This window comes from Capsicum annuum, unplaced genomic scaffold (assembly GCF_002878395.1).
Source record: "Capsicum annuum cultivar UCD-10X-F1 unplaced genomic scaffold, UCD10Xv1.1 ctg32332, whole genome shotgun sequence".
NCBI lineage: Eukaryota > Viridiplantae > Streptophyta > Magnoliopsida > Solanales > Solanaceae > Capsicum > Capsicum annuum.
This window is the reverse complement of record NW_025839035.1, coordinates 1-6,835: the sequence shown is the minus strand read 5'-3', so window position 1 is coordinate 6,835 and position 6,835 is coordinate 1. Positions and strand designations below refer to the sequence as shown.

Genomic DNA, 6,835 nt, shown 5'->3' with positions numbered 1-6,835 from the left:
CAAAGCCTTCAGAAATTACGTGAAATAAATCAACAAATAAATGAAATGTAAAAAAATTATTATGGGTACATATCTCAACAAATACATCAACAATTTAAGTATTGATGCCAAGAATTCCTAAGAAGGAATAAGGTTATTACTTTAATAGACTCAAGATTTAAGGATCTACTCAATATGGATAAGTTGTTCTTTATCCAGTGCTATGAGATTTGGCATTGGACGTAGTGGATCTTTATTGTCGCTTACGTACGGTTTCTGTGCTTTCTATTCTCCGTATTTTCATAAAAAGAGTAGCATTTTTTCAATGTTGTTCAGTAGTAGCTTCTACATCCACCTGGAAGTCAGAATTGGTCAATGTTAATCACGGAGATACAACAAAATGGATTAGAATAACTCATCTGTTCTAGCACATCAAATAGGTCTTCCTCCTATTTTAAATTATCCCAAACAGATTATATTTTTGTTGCAACAGATGAATCAACTGTTGGGATAAATTTCTACATCAGGAAGGCCTATATGATAATTTCCAATGGATGAACCATCTGTTGCAACATATGACTTATCTGTTTGGAAAATCTCAAACAGTAGAAAGTTTTAATTTAATTTGTCCCAATAGAAAACCCATCCGTTGCAGCAGATAGGTTATCTATTGGTACAAATAAAAGCGGTACGAAAAGCTATTTGATTTGCTAAACAAGATGAAACATATGCTGCAACAGATACTTTATCTAAAGCAACAAGTTAGTCAACTGTTGCAATAGATGTATATATATGTTTGATAATTCTCAGCAGATGTGTCATCTATTGAAATATATATGTGTTTGTTTGTTAGTTGGAACAGACATACATATTCACCTTCTTCAGCTCGTGCTGCTCTTCTTTGGCCATTGTACATTGCTGATAACACTCAAATTACACTTTAATTTAGTGCAAGGCAGTCGTCGTCAATATATTTACCCAACTTTGGAGTCGGGGTTGAATCCACAGGGAACAATCTGAGTGGCGAACCTAGTTTGAAGCTAAAGATACAAGTTAAATTCAAACAAATGGCATGAAAAGATAAAATAGGGGTTTTGAGTTTAACAAGTAATTGTTGGTTACTTTAATCAGTGTTCGTAATCAAGAGTTTCTGAAAAACTAGAATTATGTTCACTAGGGCTTCCGGTACTTGACAGATGTTAAGGTGGTTCAAGATTCTCACGGTAGGTAGGACAACAAGTTATTCCTATCAATGTTATGCTGAAATATATCTCGACCTACTTAAGCATTTAATTAACTAATTCTCTCGGACTTAGGAAATTTATATTCACTTGCCAGATTTTACCTCAGGTTAACCAACCTTGTTACAGCGCTAATTATTAAACAGAGTATTTCCAAGTCCTTGTTGATAATTCACTACCCACTATATTTGATTTCTTTCTTAAGCAAACCAAAGCAGGTTTTATCTATTATTTGCAACCAACAGATGTTAATTAAAACCTCAGAATTATCAAGAAATCCTACCACCTTTTGAATCTTGAACACTTAGCACCTTATCAAGACCTAACCCTAGATCCCATAACTCAAGTTACTGGAGTTTAGCCACTCATGATGTAACTAATGAAACACATAATTCAATTCATGATTTGAAAGATAAACTTACAGAGATGAATAATAACTAGTGAATCACAGATTAGATCACAAAGGAAAAATCTCAAAATATTGATAATAATCTCTCCAAAGTATTTGCTTTTTCAAGCCAAAAAATTAGAGAGAAAATATCAAAAGTATTGTCCAAACTCAATTTGAGGGCCTCTCTCTTTTTTTGAAAATCCTAAAACAAAGCTTTAAATAGTTCACCCTAAATAAGGAAACAAAATCAAGGTTACAACTTTTTCTCGTAATAGATGACGACTATTAGTGATGCCTTATCAGGATCCTGACGACTTATCAAGAATGTCATCAAGTCTTTTTCAAATCTGCACTAGTCCTATATTACGTTGATGGCAACTTCTGAAGGCTTATCAGGACTGTGACGACTTATCAAAAATGTCGTCACACTTTTACTCCAATTCTCATGTTCTGCTTAAGTCTGACGGCATTCCTGATGACTCATCACCATTATGACGGCCTATCACAAAATGTCATCTAGTCTACCAGCTGGAACTCATTCCCTGTTTAAGGATGACGATGGCCTTGATAGACTACCACCGTGATGACGACCTATCATAAATGTCGTTAGTTGTACTTGTCTTTTAATTACTTCAGATTTCAGGCTTTTTGCTTCCATTATTGTTAGTTTCCCTGCATCTCAACCTTTACTGCAAAATCAAAGTAAAACTAATCAAAAATGATAAAATTTTCTTAAGAATTTGCAATTATTCTTAGTTAAAAGCCTCAAATGTGTTAGTATTTGCTCACACATCAATTGCTCAGTGCAACACATAGACAGAGGAGTTGCAATTTTGCTTTTGTGGATTCTTGATAATGCCTTGGATATTACTTTATTTCTCCTTTTAGCCTTAATCTCTAATGGAGTGGATGGATATAAAATTCTCTTTGATGGAATGAAACCCCTCTTAAATGTCAATTCCTTTACAAGAGAAGTTAATGCATTAATAGCTTAATCACTACATCTTGTTTTGCCTTGCAGTCTTGACATTTGCATGCAGAACATTCGCTGGGACAAGAAAAATCTGTATAACCATTATGATCATACTCATAATGTTTTATTTTAAATGCTATAAGAGGAGCTTTATTAGCGCCAACAGCAGCACCACTACCACTAACAACAACTTCATCACCACTAAGACTATCAACAACAACAAGCTAACACTCCAAAATTATTTTTCTTGTAATGGATGTTGCTCCAAACAATTTGATTTTTATTCTGTCAATGATCTCAGGGTATGATAAAGTTTGCACAGGCTGTAAAGTAATAAAAATGGCATCTTCAACTCTCTATTGGTCAGAACAAGCGACGGATAAACAATCTAACATAAATAATTACATATATTAGAATGATGATTAGATCATTCAAAAAAATCATTAATTAAAATAAAAACTTAATTTTAATTATACTAACTGCATCCTTCGGGGGGGATTGAAGAGATTAAGAAATTTTACATTTTTATCAGTTTTGATCGACAACCATCTCAAGATTTTTGTTCAGAAAAATTCTTCCTGATAGTTCACTTGTTGTCTCAAATAAGGAATGGCTTCAAACGTCCAAACATATAAAATAACGCCAATAAATAAAAATAATTATTGAGTAAAAAATGAATGATATCATAATAAAAGAAATATTTACCATGAAATTCCAAGGAAAGCCGTATAAGTTGACTGTCTTTGGCGCTAACGGAGTCAACAAATATTTTACAGTCTTTTGAAGTTTTCATAACCCCAAGGAGAGTTGTTAAACGTCTCAAGATCCTCGGAGAGCTTTATTAAACGAATGGTTATATTGTTCTTAACGTCTCTCGTCCAAAGAATATTATGTACAAACCAAACCAAGTGCAATGATTGCTTGTGCATCTTTGAAATTCTTTTACCTTTCAATGCTTCTATCAAATTTTTATTTTTGAAGCTTGGACCAATAATGGACATCAGGTCATCAGGATCACATGACTTTCCTTTTCCTTTTTTAGGTGTGCGGGGTACTTTTTTTAGGGTTAGAATAGGTATAACATGAGAAGGAGAAGGAGGATAACATTTTAGTCCAGTAACTATGGCAAACTCCTTCCAATCAAAACAAACAGGCATGCTACAGTAATTTGTCCACATTTCATCCATCTTACCTTTATTTTCATACATAAACCTACGCTTGAGAATTTCATATATCATTTTCATTTGGAGACAAGCAATGTTATCCTCCGGCAAATCAAGAAATTTCCCAAAGCAACTATCCCTGAAATAAGCATTCAATTTTTTTTCACAAAGTATTTTTCTGAAGGCGTCGAAAGATTTTTCTATGGTTGATTTAACAACGAAATCATCCATTAAATCTGTGGCACCATCGCACTATATTCTAATAGGATAATGATGTTGAAGGTTTTGACCAACTCTTTGTTGAAAGGGCTATTAGCATTTGGATCATCTCTTTTAAAACATTCCTCCTCCCTGTGTTCATCATATTCTTCTCCTGATTGAGATAATGCTTGTAAAGCAAGCTCATAGAGTAGTGGATGTAGCCTAGCTGCTTCACTTGTTTCTTTACTTGGACTTGATTGAGTTTCTATTCTTTTGGAAGTCATATTATCTAAAATTAATAAGAACATAAAACACATATATTATAGTTGATTAATGCATCATTAAGAAGGGATAACAATAAATATAATATGCAAAACAGTAAACTAATAGTTGCAACAAATCACACATCTATTGCCCCTGGTAGGTTATCTGTTGCACCAAATAACCAACCTGTTGCAATGAACAACGGATGAGTAATCTGTTGCAATAATATAAAATATATCACTCATCTATTAAGACAAGTAAATAGTCGGTGCAACAGATCGCACATTTGTTCCAACATATGGGTGATTTGTTGGAATAGTTAACTAACTTATTACAATGTATAAGTAATTTATTACAATAATACAAAACATATCACTCATCTGTTGAGATAGATAAATGGTCTGTGCAATAGATTACACATCTGTTGCAACATATGAGTGATCTATTTGAATAATTAACTAACCTATCGCATCGGATGAGTAATCTATTGCGATAATACAAAATATATCACTCGTCTATTGAGATAGATGAATGCTCTGTGCAACAAATTACACATCTATTACAATATATGAGTGATCTGTTGGAATAGTTAACTAACCTGTAGCAACGGTTGAGTAATCTGTTGCGACAATATAAAACATATCACCCAGACAGATAAATGCTTTGTGCAATAGATCACACGTCTGTTGCAACATATGAGTGATTTGTTGAAACAGTTATCAATGTTGTAGCAACGGTTGAGTAATCTGTTGTGATAATACAAAACATATCACTCATTTGCTGAGACGGATGAATGGTTTGTGCAATAGATCACACATCTGTTGTAACATATGAGTAATATGTTAGAATAGTTATCAACACTGTAGCAACGGCTGAGTAATCTGTTGCGATAATATAAAACATATCACTCATCTGTTGATATAGATGAATGCTCTGTGCAACATATCACACATTTGTTGCAATATATGAGTGATCTATTGAAAATCTTGGATTTGACCCGCTGGGAAGAACGACCATGTTCAGATTATAATTCTTCCATCACGTTCCATTCTTTTTAGAAGACTACACTTGAATTTAATTTTTGATTGCTCTATTTTGTTATTATTCTTAATAGTCTTGTAGGTGCTTAATGCGAAAAGAATAATTTACAAGAGCTACTTTCAAACGATAGTTATAGAAAATACACTAATAAAAATTTTTGGGGCGGTCATCGACCCCCGCAAAGTCCAGACGTATTACAACAATTTCATCAAAGTTATAGTATATTTTAGACTCTTTTCCTAAATTAAAACATAGAGTTTCTTTTTTTCTTTTTTTTGGCTAATTACGGAAGACAACAGGGGATCAGGACCTTGAAGGCTGCTTGAGTGCAACTTTTGCATAAGCATAAAAGCTTATTATTACTCCCTCATTTCAATTTATTTGATTTATATTCTTTAGTTCGTTTCAAAAAGAATATTTCTTTTCTTTATAGAAAATACTTCAATTTTAAGTAATACAAAACATTTCCAATAAAGAAAACATTTTAGGAGTCCAATTAAGTAATACAATTTGGATGGAATTGATATCGACTATGACCATTTCCAAGCTGACCCTGACACATTTGCCGAGTGCATAGTAAGCTAATTACAACTCTAAAAAACAAAGGAGTTATATCATTTGCTTTCATTGCTCCGTTTGATGATGATGAAGTTCAAAGTCACTACAAGGCGCTATGAAAATGCTACAGTCACATTATAGACTATGTTAACTTCCAATTTTACGCATATGATGAAGGAACCACTATGTCTCAATTCATGGACTATTTTCTAATCATATCAAATTATGAAGGGGGGAGGATCTTGGCTAGCTTCAGCAAGGATGGGAGTGGTGGATTATCTCCAGAAAATGGATTCTTCACAGCTTGTAGTAAGCTTAAAATTAAAGGAGAGTTGGCTGGAATATTTGTGTGGAGTGCTGATGATTAAAAATCAAATGGTTTCAAATATGAGAAGCAATCACAAGCATTATTAGCCATACCCCACTAGTGATTTCATCTCTTTTACAATATTGTAATAGATATACAACTCTGAAATCTATGCACCTCTTTGTTTGTACAAAATTCTGAGGATTTGAATCAATATATATACCAAGTACTATTGGTTTTATGAATATTTTTTTGTTCATCTTTGCACACTGCATTTAAAACTTTTCAGCTACATCCAAATTAACGAGACATCTAAAAGCATTAATCCAAAGGAATTCATGATCCTCAATTTTGACATCGCAATTTAGTTGGTGTTCATTTCTTAAAAAAAAATCCGCATGTAGGCTCAATTTGAACAGCTTCAATTATATGATGTCTAAATTAATCTTGACAAAGTCTAACTTCAGATAAAATGTCTAAAATTTATAGGATTGAAGTTTATGCATATGACTAAAGTTCAGTCATTCTCAACTCAGCCAATATTTCTATATGAAATGACCAAAGTTCAAAAAAATTAGATGTGGTCAGACAAAAAATAGTTGAACTCTTAGTTATATATGACTGTAATCAAGACAAAAATGACTGAAGTTCAACCATTTTTACCTGAACTATAGACAAATTGCACAAACTTAGCCAATCATCATATGTAACTTCAGA

At 32.9% G+C, this 6,835-nt stretch overlaps 1 pseudogene; it reads left to right on the top strand.

Annotated features, from left to right (window-relative positions):
- The first annotated feature begins 5,754 nt into the window (after positions 1 to 5,754).
- LOC124891212 lies at positions 5,755 to 6,239 on the top strand (annotated as a pseudogene).
- The last annotated feature ends 596 nt before the right edge of the window (positions 6,240 to 6,835 follow it).